This window comes from Theropithecus gelada, chromosome 17 (genome assembly GCF_003255815.1).
Source record: "Theropithecus gelada isolate Dixy chromosome 17, Tgel_1.0, whole genome shotgun sequence".
In the NCBI taxonomy this organism is placed as follows: Eukaryota; Metazoa; Chordata; class Mammalia; order Primates; family Cercopithecidae; genus Theropithecus; species Theropithecus gelada.
Window position 1 is genome coordinate 26,985,371 of NC_037685.1, and position 22,645 is coordinate 27,008,015.

Sequence of the window (22,645 nt, forward strand, 5' to 3'; positions counted from 1 at the left end):
TACAAACTTGAATAATGCTATTTTGACTTCTTTTTCTATTTAGTTAATAATGTGCTGTTTAATTTACCTTAAATTTATTATGTAATAAAATATATGACGTGCAGAAATTTGTGAAATAGCAAATTGGTACAGACTTCGTTTGGGGACAACTTATAGAAGTTGCAAGCTACAATTAATAAGTCATGATATCAAAATAGACAAAAGTTATTTGTATTAACTAACATTTGAGTATCTTGCATTTTGGACAAAAATAATCAACCTGCAATACATTTTATATTTAACTATAAAATAATGAGACAAGATAAAAAGTTTTAGGCTATTGTTTGTAAGCATTTCATTGAAGTTAATATACATTTGTGCCTCATTTGACTCTGTTGTCAGCTTATCAAGAAGACTGTAAGGAGATATATATATATATATAAATGGGTGATGTTTATTTCTAATAATGAAAAGCCAAATTGTATAAAAACAAAAAAACACTATCCCCCATCAGTTTATACCTTTATGATTTGTTAATTAAAATACTGTAAATAAATATCAATTAACTAATTAAGTTATATCAATAAGCTAGAAAAGAATAGTCATATGATTGTATTATTAAATGTAGAAAAAGCATTTGACAACATCAAGATCCATTCAGTATAAAAACTCTCAGTTACCTAGGAAGAGAGGGGACATCCACAATGTGATCAATAATATTTACCAAAACCTACAACAAACATCCACTTAATGATGAGAAAAGCGAAGTTTTCTCACTGACATCAGGAACTTATATGTGAGATCAGTCAGTACCCTCGGCCCTTCATGTCCTCAGGTTCCGTATCTGTGGATTCAACAAACCGTGGACCAAAAGTACAGTATTGGCTGAGTGCGGTGGCTCACGCTTGTAATCCTAGCACTTTGGGAGGCTGAGACAACATAGAAAGACCCTGTCTCTACAAAAATGAACAATAATAATAAAGAGTTTATTTGTCAATTAAACACAAATAAAGCTGGGGAGGAGGAGATAGATAATCTAAACTGTTATCTCAGTATTTTGTGAGACAAGCACAGCACAATCATACCTCTAGTTTACTGAGGAGGCAATGAAGCTTCAAGCAGTTTGTCTGGGTTGCTCCAATGTTATGTACTAGCTAACCTTTCTTCTTACTTCCAAACAAGTGACCAGAGAAATCTACCAAAATATCTGGAAGAAATATAGATTTTGTAGAGCGGTTTCCAGATTGCTGGGAGTCAGAACTTGCAGGACCATGACACACAAGGCACCTGTGCACCAAGAATGAGAAAAATTTCTCTGTGATATCTCGTGTATGTGATGAGTTTTTTCTACCTGAATTTAAAAGGTGCCAAAGTCATCTTTAGAACTCATAAATGGCGAAAGTGACAAGGAACAAAATAAACAATTAACTAGATGATCAATTCTCATAGTGTGGTTCACAAACTCCTGAGTGTCTTTTTAATGTCCTGTGTAACAAAATGCAAGGACTTCTCTTGCATATGAAAGTACGTGGTTGACACTAGGAAAAAACAGTTGTGCAATTGTTCCTGTTGTTGGCTGAACTAATGGCATTTATAAATGGAGCAACATTTTTACTTGAAAGAACAATTGATAGCTAAACCATGGTTATTGTGACTTGGGTAATAAGTAGACATTTTTTCCCCAAATCAGTGAAGTCAGTCATTGGAAAAACAAAACAAAACAACAACAACAACAAAAACCCAGCAACAACAACAAAAAACATCTCACAGCATTTCTGACAATAACACAACATGAGCTTTTAAGTATTAGAATAATGGAAATCTTATATTCTTTATTTTGAGTTAACTGGTGTTTCAATGCATGTAGTCTTTCTGATGAGATTGGTGGTTTTAAAAACTGTGTATTTTTGGCATTATATACTGAAAAGATATTACAAAATCGTGCATAAGTAGAGTATCTATTCAAAGTGTAAGTGGAATGTAACAGAGTTTGAGAAAAGTTGATTGATAGTGTCTCAGAGCCTTCAGTGCGACTAACGTTTATGAAACTACAACTTGTTTAGTATCCTCAGTTAGCTGAAATGCCATTATGATACTCCTCATTTTCCAAATACATATCCATGTGAGGCTGTATTCTCTTTATCTACTTCAAACAAAACATCAAATAACAACAAATTGAATGCAGAAGCAGATATGAGAATATTGTATTTTATTATGCCAGTCATTAAGGAGATTTGCAAAGAATGTAAAACACTCATGTCACTACATCAATTCATTTTGGAAGATATAATTATGATTCAGAGAAAGTATAATTTATGTTAACATGTCATGAGTAAATGCGTTATTTTAAAGAAATTAATATGTTATTTTAAATTTCTCAAATTTAATTTCGAATACAGCAAATATTTGTAGGCACAACTCATAAAAAAGAGATCTTTGATATCTTCAATTATTTTTAAGACAGCAAAGAAAAAAAATTGAGAACTACTGCTCTAAATGAGATTGTAACTATTTTTTTTTTCATGTAAAGTGACAGATAGTACATATTTTAGGCTTCTTCAGCCATAAAAAACTGTTGCAACGTTGCAGTTCTACTGTTGTGCAAAAGCAGCCACAGACAATATTTAATTGCATAAGCATGGCTTAATTCCAATAAAACCCTTTCTGCAAACTTTTTGTAAACAAGTGACTGCAGAATTGACCAACAGGCCATAGTTTGCCAATTCTTGCTCTGAATAATAGGACTTCATAATAAATATAGGGATAATTAAAACTGTTCTTTAAAAAGCCCAGGAAGTTATTATGCTCTATAGAACAATAAGAAAGACTTACTGATAAAATTAGGTTGAAGAAATCCTGACAAATGATAAAAGACAGAGGTATTTCATTCTGATTTAGTTAGTTTTCAGCAGATATGTGTGAAGAACTGCTTGAAATCTTGTCCTGTGTCTGACCCACTCATTTTTGTGAGGCAGCATATGGAAAAGTGCTAATTATAAAATGAAAATCAATAATGGCTCTCTCACTAGATAGGCCATGGACAAAATAAGTACTAACAAAACACTAAGCAACAAAACACCACACATTTAGAGCACATGTTCTTCAAAAGAACTATCTGGAATCTACAATTGTTATGATGAAAACTGCAACAATTTATAAAAATATATAAAAGAGTCTCAGTAAATGGGGACTTTTATTTTTTGCCATTTTTTTTTACAATTGTCACATTGTTTATGATGAACACATTATTGATTTCATGATAAAAAACATGGGCAATCTAGTAGCTAGTTCCATATCTAATAGTAAAACAGAAGACACATTTTTATATATAAAATATGACTTGTTACTATTATTAATTAAAATATTGGGTAAGTTCTTTTTTATATTTATTTATTTATTTATTTATATTATTATTATACTTTAAGTTCTAGGGTACATGTGCATAATGTGCAGGTTTGTTACATATGTATACTTGTGCCATGTTGCTGTGCTGCACCCATCAACTCGTCAGCACCCATCAACTCGTCATTTACATCAGGTATAACTCCCAATGCAATCCCTCCCCCCTCCCCCCCGCCCATGATAGGCCCCGGTGTGTGATGTTCCCCTTCCCGAGTCCAAGTGATCTCATTGTTCAGTTCCCACCTATGAGTGAGAACATGCGGTGTTTGGGTAAAGTTCTATCGAAATAATACAGAAAATAGGAATAATCTAACAGTCAAAAAGATGAGGCAACAATTTTTTTTTCAGCACCATAAAAATGGGCAATAAGAAATATTTTTTAAAAAAATATTTTGACTTTTTCACGCAGTAACTTCACCTCTGGAAATAATCATTTTCAGAAAATAATCAGACAATTACAAAAATACATCCATTTATTGCCCTTTGATTTATCTGTTTATTGCTCTTAGTAATAAATTGCAACAAAATCTAATTTTTGATGATAGCTTAATGTTAAAATTATGGGTTTCTATTCACTATCTCATTGTTTGTTAAATATATTATTTCTTAAAAACATTTCAGTCCAGTTTTTGCTCCAACATCCCACTTTTTATAATGCCACTCATGAATCCTCATTCTCCATTGTTAAATCCTATAACCTATTCTCAGACCTCATTTCACTTATGACTTTTCAGCAGAACTGAGCTACCACTCTGGGTCTCTCCTCCTAGTTACAGTTTGTTCCCTCAATACACAGAGCACCACTCTCTTGGTTCAGCTACTGACTCACTTTCAGTTTCCTTTGCCAACTCCTCTTCTTTCCAATCTCTTCTCATAATAAAACCTCAGAGTTTGATCCTTGGTCCTCTTCTCTTTTTCTATATTCTCTTCCTTGGTTATCTCATTTGGTTTCATGGCTTTAAATATTATGTTTCTGTCAATTACTGCCAAATTCTGGCTCCATATAGTGACCTCTCTTTTGAAACTCTGACTTATATATTCAAGCTGGTTTTATTGGTGTCTTTACATGGATACTAAATAGATATATAAAATTCAGTTATCCAAAACAACTATAGATCTTTCTGTCAATGTTGGGAAGGACTACAATTAGCCAGTGTGGACAGCATGGTAGCCTGAGTCTAGAGAGACCTGGCAGACCACATAAGTCTCAGTATTCTGTTTACAAGCTATTTCTTTTATTCTAAGAGCAGCAGCAATCTTTTATGTGAAAAATCTCTCCCCCTTCTCTTGCTATTAGTCTAGTGTTGGTAGAAATAATTGCTATGCATTACAGCAAAACAAAACACTGGTAGAGTTTTAATAAGAGAATTTATATGATAACATTTGCCTTACAAAATAAATCATTTTGGCTATCACGTACACAATGTTATACTATCAGTTACCAGATCTTATTGTTCCTGTCTAACTAGGATTTTTCTTTTGCATGGGCAGCATCTTATTGAGTATATAAAACAAGGACCAATGGTTTGGGCACAGTTAAGGAGGTTGCTCGTACTGCATGTCCTTCCAAATTGCTTGCTCTTTCTTTAGAAGGTACCTTAAAGATAATTCTTTCAGGAGGCAGGTGACTTTGCATATCACTTTTCTCTTTCCTAATAGGCTATCATCATGTTTTGGAACTTGTGGCCTTGAAATGTAAGAGTAAAACTTGCTCATAAGTCTCTTATGCTCTTAAGACCTTCCCTGGGTCTAGAGGAAAAAAAATCATCTTTTATTAATAGATGAAATTAATTTTCGGCCGGGCGCGGTGGCTCAAGCCTGTAATCCCAGCACTTTGGGAGGCCGAGACGGGCGGATCACGAGGTCAGGAGATCGAGACCATCCTGGCTAACACGGTGAAACCCCGTCTCTACTAAAAAATACAAAAAAACTAGCCGGGCGAGGTGGCGGGTGCCTGTAGTCCCAGCTACTCGGGAGGCTGAGGCAGGAGAATGGCGTGAACCCGGGAGGCGGAGCTTGCAGTGAGCTGAGATCCGGCCACTGCACTCCAGCCTGGGCGACAGAGCGAGACTTCGTCTCAAAAAAAAAAAAAAAAAAAAAAAAAAAAGAAATTAATTTTCACATGTTTCTTTATCAAAAAGTAAATAGAAACTGTAATTATAACTTTATTTCAGGAAGCCCCAAGAAAACGTTATATTACAGAGAAGATACATTTGTATATGGAACACAGATTCAAAGCTCTTCATGCGTGTGAATGGGGGTGTAAATAAAATTTGCCCCCAAAATATAATCATTTCCTAGTAATGGAATTTTGATGGACCATTATAGTATTTTTTCCCTTATTTTGAGAAATCTTAAATGGGTTTCTCCATTTTAATCAGTTTAAAAAGTTAAAATCAGATTTTAACCATTTAATCTTAAATTGCCAGATACATTCTTACTGTCCTTGGGTGCTCGGACTATTTTAGTAGTCTCTAAGCCCTAGGGTACTCACTGGGTAAAATGAAGACAATCGTAATATTTATATGATACTATCAATATGGGGTACAATTTACATGCTGCATATAAAGCATATTTCTATGCTGACTTACAAGCACACACAATTATAACTATTTCTGCTGCGTATAATTGTTATTACTACTAATATCCTTATAGAATTTTTAATATGACTTTAATTTCTTATTCTAAAACTAAGCAAGGAAGTCTGAAAGGTTTTAACCAAAGTTTAAATGAAGGCAGAAGATAAATATGTGCTTCTACGTGACATGAAAGGAAGGTGATATTGAGTAATAAATAAGGCATTTGAAAAACTAAATATTAAGAAATGAAAGGCATATTTGATACATATTGCAACATATTGGGAGACATTTTATAGCGCACATAAATTTTCAAAGATATCTCTCATTTTGTCATAAACAGCCTCAGACCCTTACCCATATAATCCACATCTATTTCGTGTGTATGTGATGGCAATATTTTTGCAGATGAGTTATCTTTCCAAAATAAAGCTCTGAACACGTTATTCCTTTATTTTGATAATATTTTCAATGACTTCCAATTCCTTATAAAATAAAATCCAATTTATTTTGTCTGGAACTTTTCCTATAGCTCAACCTGGTTTTAGTGCTGGATCTGTCACTACTCTGAACTCAACATGCTTTTTGCTTCCATCATGAAAGCCCCGTATGCCTTGGCTAACGTAATTTCCTCCTTCCTTCCAAAAAATTATCATGTCCTCTTAATCTTTTTGTACCAAAATCTTACCTACTCTTCAAGATTTGGATTAAACATCACTGCTTTTACCAAACAACGCCGTATTTTCCCATTGTCCTTTCTCTTTTTCTATTAGTGCATGTATCACATTTTACCTTTTCAAATAGATTATTAGGTACGTTGTTTCTTAACCTTATTCTAAGCAACTTAAAAAAACAACCCCCTTCAATGCAAAAAAGCACATTGTTTTGCCTGCTTAGTCCCCAAGTTAGAGTTTGTTATTTTCGTTAATCACTTTCGTAAGTGATTTACCCAGTTACTCTATCAAAGTAAGTTCTTATATCTTCATAATGAGGGAGTTGGAGATGATCCCTAACGCTTCTTCCAAATATAGTGCAACATCATGGAAACAGTTAGCTGTCCTGTCTACAAACAAGAACTGGGTAATAAGATTGCCTCCAAGAGCTAAATCACCCCACAATAGATGTAATTAGCCATCTGTTGGGAGTAACTCAAATTGTCTCTAAATGTATTACTAAAAAGTTTTGGAATTCCTAAATTCCCCATCAAAGTAGTATATAGTCATCTCAGGAGGCAGTACTGGAAGGGGCCAGTAATTTCAGTAGAAACCTAATAGACTGTACAAAATGTCTGATGGTGTAGCAAGTAGGTGCTTAGAAAATGTAAGCACAAAGAGTCAAATCCTGACACATTCATTAGTACTTTTAAGAACAAGCCTGTGTATTAAACCCATTTGATCCTAAGGGCCCATACATTAATGTATAAAAAATTTTTCATTCCTTTGTTATTTCATTTTCGCCATGCAGTGGACTTCTCACACAGATCTGCATTAAAGGAGGGAAGATGATGGTAATGCTTCTACAAGCATTTCAGTTAGTGAAGGGACTCGTATTGCAGAAACTTAAAATGCAAATAGAATTAAAGTAAAATTCTGCTGACAAATTCAAGAAAGCCTTTGAAATCTCTCTCCTGCGTCACCTCACCCACGTAAAGACTGGCATTCACCATATGACAGAGTAGCCTTGAATGACCAGATATTTGCTTTAAAAGATTACTTTTGATTTCTTGTTTTATCCAGGTGGTTACTTTAAGTTAGACATTCCTATGCCTCCCTTCAATTACAATAACGTAAGTACACCTAAATTTTGAGAGTCCTGAAAGGTGGAAATGCCACTTGACTCTATGCTACAATTTAAGTATGAGTGAGTGAAGAGCTAATTCTCTAGGAGACAAACATCAAAACTTCTTCTACTAGGTACCCTGAGGTTTCTGAGGGCTATGTGTACAAATTAAATGCAAGTTCAAAATGTACTCCTTTTGGATAAAGCTAAGATTATACATTATTCTTTGCTAAACAAGGGTAATAATGACATCCAAATTACCACGAACCTGATGGATCTATGTAGCTCCTGCATGAGAACATATCCTGAAATATATAGGATCAGTCGTGTCACATTCAAAATTATTATTATGTTTCTTGTGGTAAATAAAGGGAATTATGGGCTGAGTACAATGGTTCATGCCTGTAATCCTAGCACTTTGGGAGACCAAGGCAGGCAGATCACCTGAGGTAAGGAGTCCGAGACCAGCCTGGCAAAATGGTGAAACCCCGTCTCTATGAAAAATACAAAAATGATGGTGCATGCCTGTCCTCGGGAGGCTGAGGTAGGAGAATTGCTTGAACCTGGAAGGTGGAGGTTGCAGTGAGCCGAGATTGCACCACTACACTCTAGCCTGGGCAACAGAGTGAGACCCCATCTGAAAACGAGAGAGAGAGAGAGAGAGAGAGAGAGACAAGTAATACATGTTTGTTAAAAATGAATGACAGCACCAGACAGACATGAAATCCCCATCTAGAGGTTCTTATCAATATTATTTGGGAATTAGCATCTAGGACATGGTAGAGACTCAATAAATATCGCTGAATAAGAAAGAAATATATTTTTCTATAAAATCCTCACACTAACTCCATGAGATATTAAAATTACCCCTGTAAAAATATGACTTTACAATCGGTAAGAAAGCTGAGTTTTAGGAGAAGACAGTTTAAGTACCCAGCCCTAGGAAAATCAATTATGCCGTGGCTGGGTGAAGTTTCCACCCAGCTGAGCTGGATCCAAAGCCTGCCTTCTTTTCCCAATGTTCATGTTCCAAAATTACTTCCTTTAAACTTCTCCTTCCAAAACACTTATTTCAATATTCTTTTAAATAAAGCTGCTACTAGAGAATAGCAATTGATACAGCATTTATGTGCCATTCAAACTGTAACATATACTTTACTAAATTCAATTCTTCAGCAGTTGGAGATTGATGGAAAGAAGGTAAAGTTAAGCCATATCCAAGGTAAATCTTTTGACATGTTTTTTTAAATTGTAACAGGTCTTTTTAAAATTATTTTATTATACTTTAAGTTCTGGGATACATGTGCAGTATGTGCAGGTTTGTTACATAGGTATACACGTACCATGGTGGCTCATTGTACCGATCATCTACATTTGGTATTTCTCCAATGCTATCACTCCCCTAGCCCCGTATCCCCCAGCAGTCCCCGGCATGTGATGTTCCCCTCTCTGTGTCCATGTATCTCATTGTTCAACTCCCATTTATGAGTGAAATGACACGGTGTTTGGTTTTCTGTTCCTGTGTTAGTTTTTTGAGAATGATGGTTTCCAGCTTCATCCATGTCCCTGCAAAGGACATGAACTCATCCTTTTGACTCAGCAATCCCATTACTGGGTATATACCCAAAGGATTATAAATCATTCTACTATAAAGACACAATCACACATATGTTTATTGCAGCACTGTTCACAGTAGCAAAGACTTAGAACCAACCCGAATAACCATCAATGATAGACTGGATAAAGAAAATATGGCACATATATACCACGGAATACTATGCAGACTTAATTTTGAGTATGTGTTGACACATAGATTCATATAAAGTTCTTCTCTAGTCTCATCTCATTGTTTCATGATCGTTATCAGCATTGTATCATGCATATATTATTTTTTCACATTTATAATATATAAAGCTACAAATTCTTTATAGCTTATAAAAATTTTCCAGAGACATTCTGCATAATGCTTAACATAATCATGGCTGAGATATATAATAATTCTCACTGTACAGATAACAATTCAGATTCAGGAACTTAAGATACTTAACAAAAATTTAAATTAAGTTTTATAGGGCTTTCCAAATTCATTTCCCACATGTTCACTGCCTCCGATTTGTGATATATGAAAGATATCATGGTACAATTATATAATCTTTCCCAAAAGACAAGTGACTAACACTTAAAATTTTCCTTTTTGTGAGCAGGTGGGCTTAGATACTAGATGGAACATTTAGAGGATCAACCATTCCACAAGAGCATAAAAAGTCTCCCAGGTTTGCCACCGTTGGCCTTACTCAATTTTTAAAAAATGCATTGCCCTGTCTTTTTCAAATTCTAGCTATATTTTGAATTATGTCAGATCCTATTTATTTCTTTGAATCTTAAAAATTCTGTTGCCTTTGCATTTTTGGGTATCCTAAAGTCAAAATAATGTTCTAAGTGGTTTTGCTGTGCACATTGGCCCACTCAGAGAGTGTGTGCAATAATACAAATCTGTCTGAAGATCACCTCTATTAATGCCAAACCACAATAAAAGTGATATTGAGGAACTGTAATACAAAAACAGTTACTAAGCACCTACTAAGGCCAATGATCTATGGTAGATGTTTTGACCAAACAAAATTAGTGATTTCAATCTTCAAGACGTATATATTCCACTTAAAGATTTAATGGAGGTGTCTTTCTCTTGCTGGAATAGCATGCTAATGAGAGAATGAGCTGGCAGTTGCTACTTTTCTACAGAGAACATTATCAAACCATTTACAGTTTAGTCATGAATTAGTCACCAGTGAAGATGGTTATATAAAATCTGCTTCAGCGATTCAGATCCGCGAAGTCAGCCTGTATCATAAAAGTGGCAACAAAGTCAAAGATCCACGGAACTGAAGGAATCATAGACTTCTAGCACTCACCTTCAAACTGAGAAACGTGTACCTGTCCAGCTCAACACCTGCAACTACACATGCCAAAAGCCAAGAGAAGAGAATAAATGAATGAATAACACAGATTTTCCCAAATTGCCCAATGTTTGTTGGCGTGAACTGCTACTTTTTAAATACACTTGCAAGTATTCTAAAAAATATAAAATGTTTTATGGTCATGGGTTTATTAAACAATTATACAATTTGTTATGCAATTGTAAAAGGAAATGTTTTGTCACTAATTCAAACCCGTATATTTTAATATTGAATATATTCATAGTGGGTAAGACATTTTCCAAACTCACTCTGATTTCTTTCTCATGATATATCAATATACTTTTATTAATATATATGATAACTGTTTTTTTTTTTACCAATTTGGATGTTATTAAAGTAATATGTTTTGTTCATTACTACATAGGTGGGAAATATTTCATAGTTTTAAAAGAGATAACTTCTCATTACGAATGTCTAGTTAAGAATATTACATTTTTATAACATTAGTAAGCTAATTTAATCTATTCATGATAAAGAAACCACTTATTTATCATACTCACAAAGCACCTCATAATAAAACTACAGTTTTACTAGTATATAAAATTATAAATATCAGATAACAGTTTTTGTTAGCCTAATGCACAGGAATAATAATTCACTTTTTTTCTAGCCACTGGAAAGGTGGCCAGAGGGAAATGGGTCTAGGGTTTTCTGTAATTGTCTCTCTTCTTATCAGAGAGTTTTCACTATAAAACATATCTGGACATAATGAGAGCTTTGGGGAAAGGTAAAAAAGTGAAGATGCAGAGAAGCAATTTCATGCTCTATTGGATATATGTTGATACAATGTAACATAAGACAAATTTCTTTCTAGGAACACTAGAAATTATACACTTAAAGGAGGTATCCTATTATCGTGTTAATATTTTGCTCTCTCTTACATCTTCTTGGTATTTTTTTCTGATCACTCTTACCTTCTTTACAATTAGTATGAAAACACTGTTCAAAATCATTTATTGAGCTTGGTATTTTTTGCCTAAACCCATAACCCTGTGGCTTAGCAACTTAAACCTGTTTCATTAAAATTATCTGTCTACCTATCATCTGTGTCTGTCTATCTATCTATCTATCTATCTATCTATCTATCTATCTATCTATCTATCTATCTTCTATCTATCATCTATCTATATGATCTATCTTCCTATCTATCAAAAATAGATAGTAAGATTCATATTATTAAACTGACCAGTTGATATAAGGTGGAAGACAGGGAACAGGGGAAATGCTTTTATATATTAAATTTCTTCTGCATGCTGAGAAAATTTCCACATTTTCTCATAGTATCTTAACACAAAATATAGCTATTTCCCTAATTTTATATATGAGAGATCTGAGGCCTAACGACTTTGTTAACTTGTCTGAGATATTGATCAAATCTGTATTGTGTGCCTAAATTTTACTGCCTCCAAGGCTTATGTTCTCAATTTGCTGCTTGTCCTCTGATATTTTATTCTGATTTCACAAATGGTGTATGACTTTATTAAAAAAAACAAATAAAACTTTCTTTTAAAAGCAATAAAAATCCACAGAGTGTAGTCATTAAAATCAGTGAAGGAAGCAAAGTGAAGAAAGGAGGGACAGGTGTTTTAAGAAAAGGTCCCTGTCAGCTACAGAGCTGGAACAGAAGAGCAAAGGGGGTGAACAGCACAGGAGAATGTGACTCCAAGTGAGAAAACTGCTCTTGTTAATACATAAGTTGGTCTCCCCAGGCTGTCTACCGTCCTTTGCCTCTCTGGTTGTTGGGGCTTATTATTTCTGTTCTGTTGTTGATGATAGCTTCTGCACAGAGGGTAAGAGTAATTGCTGAAAAACTGCCAGTGTGGAAGTCAACTGGGAAACTCGGGCAGTAATCCCAGAGTAAGGCAATGGAGATCTGAATTTGTGAAATGTCTGAATGTGGCAAATGAGGGAAGGATCTGAGGCCACTGAAAGGAAATAGATAGGAGTTTAGCAACTGCTAACCGTACAGATTTTAATTAAGCCTGTGATCTGGACAACAGAGCAGATTCAAGTAATCCTCTTACTACCATGGTAAGTGTCTAACCTCTTTATCCTCATTTTCCTTTCTGTTAAAGAGTGCAGTGTTACCTATTTGTAGTGTTCTTTTAACGATAAAAATAATAACATATTATGGAGATTGCATTAGAGTTTAGCACATTGTTAGTGCCTAATAATAATTTTTTCCCTCATCAAGAGAGGAAAGTTAAATCTAATGTATTATAAAGACCTAACGCAGTGTTTTCGGAGCAGAACCTTTATCTGTATAGATTTTTATATCAAGCAAAACTTGACATTGCATACTTGTGTCGACTATGAATTCTATAAATGAATTTCCATTGTATTTTTATTATTTGAGCCACAGAAGGCACATATTTTATTTAAATTTTCTCTTTTGCATCTTTGAAAAAATATTCATCAATATTTTTTAGCTTTATTTCTGTAGGAGACGTAATGATGAACGATAAAATTAAGTTATAAAAATTTTTCTTTTCCTTCTTCAATTTTGCTTTAAATTTGCTTCAATTTTGCTTCAATTTTTCTTTAAATTTTGCTTTAAATTTTGCATGACATATGGCTGAAGAATTAATTATGATAAACTATTATGAATTTATCATTTAAACTGAGCTTAGGATGGATTGAATTAAAAACCATACCAAGTATAATTCAAGAGAGAAAGGAAAATGGTATCAGACTACAGAATAGTATGGCATATCTCTCCATTACACTTGAAAAAGTAAAATTATTTTATATATTTGGATTTTACATGTTTTAGGGAAAATACCAATAATAACATTACTGTTACTATTATGAGCACAGTAAACTTACATCAGATGATATTGTATAATTTACTAAAAAACTGTATTTTCATTCTCAATTCTTACAGTACTACCATAAAAACACACAAATGTCTTCAATTTAAAGATGATAAATGTAATATCTGGAAGGAGAAATGAATTGCTCAAGTTTACATATTACTAATAGATAAATTCTGTGTTCAGGTACAGATATTCCGATGCCCAATCTAAAATTCTTAAATTATACTACATTTCCATGACCTTATTTTAGTGGACTGTCAGTGAGAAAGAGAACTAGATGAGACTATAGGAATGAAAGCAAAATGGAAACATTTTAAAATGTAAATGGTTGTTTCAAAACTGATAATAATTTTTCCATATGCTCAAAATGTTGAGCAAATGTTAAACTCCTTCAATTAATTGGATTTGTCAATGTGGCCGTGTGTGTCAGTAAGAGTCAGGGTTATTCAAAGAAATATATATATATGTATACATACATGCGCATGTGTACCCATATGTGTGTATATACATATATATCTTGTTGGTTGTGTTTCTTTGAAGGGCTATCATATACAACTTAAAATATTATTTCCATAGGTTTTTAGGGAACAGGTGGCATTTGGTTGCATGAGTAATTTCTTTAGTGGTGATTTGTGAGATTTTGGTGCACCCATCACCCAAGCAGTATAGACTGAACCCAATTTGTAGTCTTTTATCCCTCACCCCCTTCCCATCTTTACCCCTGAGTCGCCGAAGTTCATTGTATCATTCTTATGCCTTTACATCCTCATTGTTTAGCTCACACTTATGAGTGAGAACATACTATGTTTGGTATTCCATTTCTGAGCTACTTCACTTAGAGTAGGAGTATGCAATCCCATCCAGGTTGCTGTAAATACCATTAATTCATTCCTTTTTATGGCTGAGTAGTGTTCCGTTATATATATGTGTGTGTTCACATATATACACATATACACATATATGCATTATATACATATCTCTCTCTCTCTCTCACAGTTTTTTATCCCCTTGTTGATTGATGAGTATTTGAATCGGTTCCACATTTTTGCAATTGCAAATTGTGCTGCTTTAAACATGAGTGTGCAAGTATCTTTTTGGTATAATGACTCCTTTTCCTGTTGCTTTAATAAAATATATTTATCAAAAGCAATTGGCTCACACAATTATAAGGACTGAGAAGTCCCAGGATCTGAAGTCAGCAAGCTGGAGATCCAGGGAAAAGATCTGAGAACCAGGAGACTTAATGGTGTGAGTTCCAGTCTGAATACTGGCAAATTTGAGACTCAAGAAGAGGTGACCTTAACTCAAATTGAAAGGTAAGAAAAAACTGATGTCACAAACAAAAGCAGTGAGGCTGGAGGAATCCCTTCTCACTCACAGAAATGTCAGGTGTTTTGTTCTACTCAGCCTTTCAACTGATTGGGTAAGACTCACCCACACTCAAAAGGGCAGTCTGTTTTACTAGTCTACTGACTCTGATATTAATCTCCCCACAAAACATCCTCCCAGTCATACTTAAAAAATATTTGACCAAATATCTGAGTATCCTTTGGCCCAGTCAAGTTGACACATAAAATTAACCATCACACGATGTTAAAATTGTTCTGTCCAAATATTTTAATTTTTTTAGCTATTTAATAGAGTTGGATGCAGGGTGAGAAGACTGCACCCATAATGGAAGAGGGAGACCAGTCTCTGGTATATACTGATGAATTACAATGTCTTCTTAAAATTTTGTGGATTTCCTTGTCCTTGAATATGTATATAATGATGGTATCACATCCCCAGTACCATATAACTATAAACATTGTCCTTAAAACTATTATGCCATTATTAAATAACCTAATAATCTAGGAGCAGTTGTCTGGAATAGGAGTCTAGATATTCGTATATCACTCAGTGGTGATGAACAGAGGTTCTATGGTTGTAAGATTAGATAATACTCAGAACATTAAGGAAAACACTCCCTCAGCCATGCCATTGGTATACATATTGCATGCAGGCAGGCTGCATGATCTATCATGAAGCCCTTCTCCCTTCTCATGCTGTAAGCCATGGCAGGGAAGACTCAACATGTATGAAAGAAATGGTTACTTCATATATTGTTTTAATACTTGTGAGAATAAAATGGTTTTTATGACTTTAGAATTCAAGAAAAAATTCAGAACTTTGGACACAGAGGGAAAGCATGGAAAAGCTCAACCTTTATTTTCTTTTTCTATCAAGGGTCCACCTTATTCTCTCTATTATAAACAAAATCTTTACTCTGGATTGAAAAATTCTCTTTACTTTGGAGAGTTAGTTGCTTTCTCTTTACAGTCATAATCTAGTTACCCTAAAAAGAAAAATCAAGGAGGAACAGTATGGTAAGTGTCATATTCTAGACAGTCGCTTTTTGCTATTTCTATGTGATTTCAGCTATGATTATTAGACAGGTTTCCTTTTTTGGTGTAGCAGAGATGATCAGTAAAATTACTGAGGCTTCATGCTATGCAGGTTGAGTTTCCTTAATCTGAAATGCTTGGACCAGATATGTTTTGCATTTCATATTGTTTTTCAGATTTTGGAAGAGAGAGATAGATGATAGCTAGCTAGCTAGATGGATGATAGATAGATAGATAGATAGATAGATAGATAGATAGATAGATCTATACTCAATATCTTGGAGCTTGAAGATAGGACCAAGTCTAGATGAAAACTATTTATGTTTTATATTCACCTTATACATGTAATTTTATGCAATATTTAAAAACAATTTTATACAAGAAACAAAGTTTGTGTTAAGTACACATGTGTGGAATTTTCCACTTGTGTCATCGTGTCGGTGCTCAAATAGTTTCAGATTTTGGAGCATCTCTGATTTTGAATTTTCAGATTTGGAATGCTCAACCTGTATAATATATTTAATTAAGTTTGTATTTAACTTCTAAGGAAATTTCATTAGGTCTTCCACAAGGAAAATGTAGTTACCTTTATAATTACTGTGCCTGAAAAATTTAGTTTTTTTGTCTTTGCTCCTAAGTTTCCTTATAATTTTGGACATGGAGGAAAAGCATGGAAAGGCATGGAAAGATTTAAGGCTAAATCTCATTCATAAAATGTTGTCAAACAACATTTGGAAGGGAGCATATGAGTATGGAGGAAACAAGCATAGCCCAAAGCTACACCTCCTAACTAAACAGAGGCAGGCTGAGTATTACTTGCCTGGAGGTATTTTTTATCCACCATTTGGTGAAGTGAGCTAGAAATCACTTGAAATGGCATTTAGACAGTAACACTCAACTTTTAAGGTGTGGGCTTAACATGTCAGTGTTCATAAAGTTCAAGGTTTCATTGTTTCATTCCAACAGATTCATGTATGTAAGGTGTTATGATTTCTGTTTGGAGTTGGTCTTGTTATCTCTCTGTCGAGAGTGGCCACAAGCCAAGATAACCACGCTCAAGAGGGGAAAGTTAGGTTTGGTGTGTGTGTCAGTCAGGTCAGACACAATGAGTAGGTGAAATAAAAATGCATAAAACAGAGGGTGGTGGAGAGCTCAATTAGTGTGTGAGGAGGGAGAGAGAACAAGAGAAAAAACCATTGGGACTATGTTTTAATACAGGTCCTTGGAAAATATCCGTTAGGTTTCCCATCGGGGGTTGTGGATTCACTATTTAAAACACACACACATACACACACACACACACACACACGGGAAGAGATCAAGTTATTTACATGACCGTAGTGTTGATCATTAAATTTTATCATGGCAGCAGCTGTGGGGTGTGTTCTGTTAACTAAAGGAAAGAAAATCAAGCGGTCAAAGAATTACAGTTAGTTTTTTATTCAGAAGTCTTCTGATAACTATGGACCAAGGCCTGTAGCCTGGGAGCTGTTCTGTCAGACTGCTCTGGCACAGGGCATAGGTATTTCAGCTCGCTGCTTATATATAGGTAGTGGGAGTTCAAAATCACACCAAATTTGCTCGGAAGTTACATTGAAGCAGAATCACATCAAGGTTTGGAAGAGTACGTTATAGATTCTTACAACACACTGTAAGACACTTTGGTTATAGATTAGAGAAACATAATCATTAATCCCATCAGACATCATCTTATGTGAAGGAAAAGGCAAGCACTACGGTTAGCTGTCAAAGGAATATAGTGATTCAAGGAAGCGATGTGGGGTGCCATGTGCTATATGCTATTTTGTCTTCAAGGCATTCCTCCAGAGAGCTGCATTTCATCACAGAGTCAGGGGTACAAGCCGAAATGAGCAAACATGGCTTCTTACATTTGCCGCTTTGTCTCACAGTTGGGTTTTGTGTCAGTGGGATAAGTAAAGAGTGGCCTTTATCATAACCACATAGGGAGAAACAGTTTTAATTAGGCCAAAGGTGTGCCACTGGGTCTCAAACAACGTATGTCAGGCCTAAAAATGAATGCTAGGGCAGCAATTGTATATATTAAACAAATGTATGAGAGAAAGCATTTCACACCTTACACTGTAGACAGGTAGGAACAACCTGAAACAAGGGAGAAAATTGTAATTAATATTACTGTTTAAGTGGTTAGACTAACCGAATTTCAAATTGGGCATTAGGTCTGTAGAGCTTGATGCTTTACTGCAGTTCGTTCAGGGCATAGCGTGGTCTCTTCCAGCAGGATTCTAGCCTTGATTTTGTATTTTTGTTTTTTAAAGATTCTTTATGATAAAGCTTATATACACATTAGAAATTATGGCATGGTTCCCCGGATTAACTCATTAGATTTTTTTTTCTATCCTTCCATAAAGTCTCGAAACGTTCAATTAATGCTTTGGAATAGTCAAGGGCAATAACATCTAATATACTGTGAACATTTTGCAAGTGGCAGCCACTGAAATAGCAGAAGGTTCATGAGCCTACCCATTACAATTTATCCAGAAAGGGTGAAACTAGCTCTTTAATTTGTAGATCTCATGTTGCTGAGAACTATGAACAGAGTATCTATCCATATTATTTCAATGTCTGTACATTTATAGTCAATTTATTTTCAAAGTCTTGTTCTTATATTCTGCAGCTCCAGCTGAATTTCAGAAAAGAAATTTATTGCTGAATCTGTTAGTATTTGGCCTGTAAAGTTCCTGTTATTGTAAATGGAAAATATAATCCTAATATGAGGATGAAGTGCTTTAAATATATTTTCAATATAGTAAATCTATCAGGTTTTGTGCCTAGATGTTATTAAGCTATATATACATACTGATGGTAAAAACGTATCTCTAAATAATTTCAGATTTAATATTTTACGTAATTAAGAAGGGTGACAAAAATTGTTGTTGTTCTTTTCTTATAAAATGTAACTGTATTTTGAGCTTGACAAATAAAATAATTAGAGTGCTGATGCACACTGGAAAAAAGTGAAATATGCCATTTGCAGCTAATCCTTTCCATAACCTCAGTTGTGAGTAAAAGAGCAATGTGAGCCCCTTAGTGTGACTACCCAGGCATTTAAGATTGTCTTAATTAATTTGGATAAGGAAATCACCATGATAGTTCCCAGCTCTTATCTGATTTGGTGGCCTGAGCCTGGAGTAGGACAATGTCAGGAAAATTTGCCAAAGGGAACTAGTTGGTGGATATTTATGAGAGCAAAGTTGTTCGTAGAAAATAAAAATCGGCATTGCTTTAGCAATAATTCATTTTCTCATTTGGAATCATGTTATGATTTTTGACGAGTAACATGTTATAACAGCTACAGCAAAAAATGAGTTAAGGCATGTAAAAAAGCATCAACAGAAAGACCATTGCAGATATTTTACTCGACTAGAGGTAAAAAAGCTACATTCCTTCTACAATCATCCAGTCATCTAAAGTCTAATGAACAATTCAACAATTATGGGCAAGTAATTTTTCCCTTAGGAGACAAAGAAAAATTTCCATAACTTAATGAACAATAAAAGTCTCAAGGCCAATATTTTTGAGAATGTCAGTATTAGGAAACATCAAGATAAAATATGAGCTACAACTTTTTTTTTTTTTTTTTTTTTGAGACAGAGTCTCGCTCTGTCGCCCAGGCTGGAGTGCAGTGGCGAGATGTCAGCTCACTGCAAGCTCCGCCTCCTGGGTTCACGCCATTCTCCTGCCTCAGCCTCCCAGTAGCTGGGACTACAGGCGCCCGCCACCACACCCCGCTAATTTTTTGTATTTTTAGTAGAGACGGGGTTTCACCGTGTTAGCCAGGATGGTCTCGATCTCCTGACCTCGTGATCCGCCCGCCTCGGCCTCCCAAAGTGCTGGGATTACAGGCGTGAGCCACCGCGCCCGGCCGAGATAAAACTTTTTAAGAGGCCTTTATAAGAACTCAATTCAAAGTTGTACAGTGTAACCAATACTTTCAGACAATCAGAAAGTTTTTGACCATGGTCATTGAATATAAAGAAGAAAAGTTGGTAGGTGTGAGGTGAGGTTGGAGAGCTGTGCTACTGGATATATCATGAACCCAGCATTGAAAGAAATGTTTGAGTCTTAGGAGAAATGCTGATGGCCTGTGTAGGGCAACTTTAGTTAGAGATAAATCTAGGCGATCGATAGAAATATGCTAATGCTACTGGTTCCAGGAAAGAAGAACAATAAGAAATCGTAGAATAATAGTGAATAAACAGTGGACAAACACAGCTTAAATAAAAACTTTCAGTCTACCTGGTTAGGCTTTCAATCTCTCTCTCTCTCTCTCTCTCTCTCCCTCTCTCATTATTTCCCTTATATTATCTGGTTTGTAAACATTCTTTTGAATTTTTCTGAATTACCTCATTTTATAGATGCTACAGATGTTGTTTAGTATGAGATGGTCTTCATTATCAAATTCCAAAATCACACCTCTAGCCTCATATCACTTTTACATCAGTATTCAATATAAAGTACAATGTAATATACAAAGTATATTGCACCCCTTGTCACATAAACTGCAATTCTGTAAACATGTCTTCGTTCCTCAGACTTGGACATGCTGCTTACTCAGAAATTCTCTCTCCACTCAAGCTCTAAAAGGAGCTTAAATCTTCATCCCCAAGATTTCATTAAAATACTACCTCTTCTCGGAATTAATCTCTGACAACTCAGGGTGAAATCTGAGTTCTTTGTGTTTCCAAGTAGATACGTTTCCTCACAGTACTAATAACTCAAGTAGATTGTACTTCTGGGATTGACTTTTTTTTCCGTTTTTTCACTCAAGTATGAATTGTTTGAATGCAGAGACAATGTTTCATTTCCATAGCCTTGATGTCTGTATTAGAGAGTCTGAAATGGATTCAAAAGCTCAGACTACTACTCATAAAAGTTTTCTTCAAAAATCAGCGATTAATCACCAGCCATGACATGTGCCCCAAATCCCCAAATCTCTGCTTTAGAAAACCTCCAACAGTCTCTTCTTTCTGCAGATTTGGACTTTCTGTATCTTTGTTCTGCCTCTCTCAATGCAGAGTGAAAGGAAATGAAGGAGGATAAGTGAGGTTTAAGTTAGGCTGTTTTGTCTCTCCAGTAGCCACCCTATTTATGTAAAAAAAATACACTCAGATGTACTCTTCCTGTATAACAACTTCCTTTCAACTGTCATTTTCAAAGACTTTTGAGAGGCATGAAGGCTTAAATGCAGTTTGATCAAGCCAGTAGGGGAGATTTTTCTCTCCGTGGGATGTTTTCTTGCAAAGACCTTTTATCTGAGCCAGCCTCTTCTCATGCATTGTGTATCGTCGTGTCTCTTTGCACAGGGAGTAGAGCAGATTCATCATACTCATGCTACCCAATATGCAACAGCACATAAAAATTTAATTTTGCTACAGTATGTATACATTGTCCTACAGGGATACAGATGCTAGGCTCAGCAGGAGAGATGCTGTGAGATGCAATAGAGCAGGAGTTCAACCTGCTGTAAGGAAGAGGTTAGAAACTGCCTTAACATGAATAAGGCCAAAAAGTTTCCTGTATTAGCTAGAATACATTAGGACTTTGTCTCATCAATATAAAAGAGAGTGATCCCAGTTCAGTAAACAGATTTACTTCAAAAGTGGCCCATAATAAAAGATGACAAAACAAATAGTGGGATAATGGTGGATATCTTTAAACAGATTATGAGACATTTGTATACGGCAGGATAGCTCCCACTGTCATCATCAGTAAATAACTTAGCATTAACAGCTCTTAGTTCTTAAAGTACATTGCAAGAATGCTCAGAGTGAGCCACAAATACTAATTTACGTCATCAAGCCAAGGCATTATAAGAATCCTTGAGTGTAAACTAATGATCTATTTTTAGGTTGCATTTCTTTTGTATACATAGCCAAGTAATGACCACAATTACAGAATGCTTTGAGTGTTCAGGAAGCTTTCTCAAATACTATGCATAGAAATGTATATTGGTACAATCTTTCTGGAAAGCAAACTGGCTTTTTATAAAAATAATTGATAAAATATTCATTCTTTTTTTACCAGATCATTTAAATTCTAAGAATATACCCTCAGGAAATAAATAGAATTATATTCAGATTTTAATGGATGATGATAATGCTCTTCCCAGATTTATGCATAATAAGAGAAAAGTATAGCTAACGTAAATGTTTAAAAGTACAGAAATGTTTAAATAAATAATATCCAGTTATATAAAATGACTATCAGGTAAACACATCATCTTTAAAGAATATTTAATAACAGAAGAAAAGATAACAATTGGGAAAATATATTTTAAAAATTTTAAAAATTAATATTTACAATATGTACATACTTATACATACAAGTAAGCACTAGTGTATATTTCCAAAGAGTAAGTTAAGAGTTAGATCGATTTTTTTACATTTCCCATATTTTCCAAATTTCCCTAATGGCCTTTATTACTGTTAGGAATAGAAAAGATGCAGTGACCTTTAGAACACTTCTACATCAAAACATCATGAAGTAGGTATAATACTTGCAAGACTGACTTCAAGTAGCAAGTAACTGGAAATATCAAAGACCATCAACTTCAGGGTAAGTATTTAAAAAGGATAAACTCTGATTAATATTTTTAAGGGTTTGTCTTTTATAAGTAAAAACATGATAGTTTGGTTACATCTTGTTTTTTAAACATTTTTAACATGGTCATAAAACCTTGTTAAATTCCT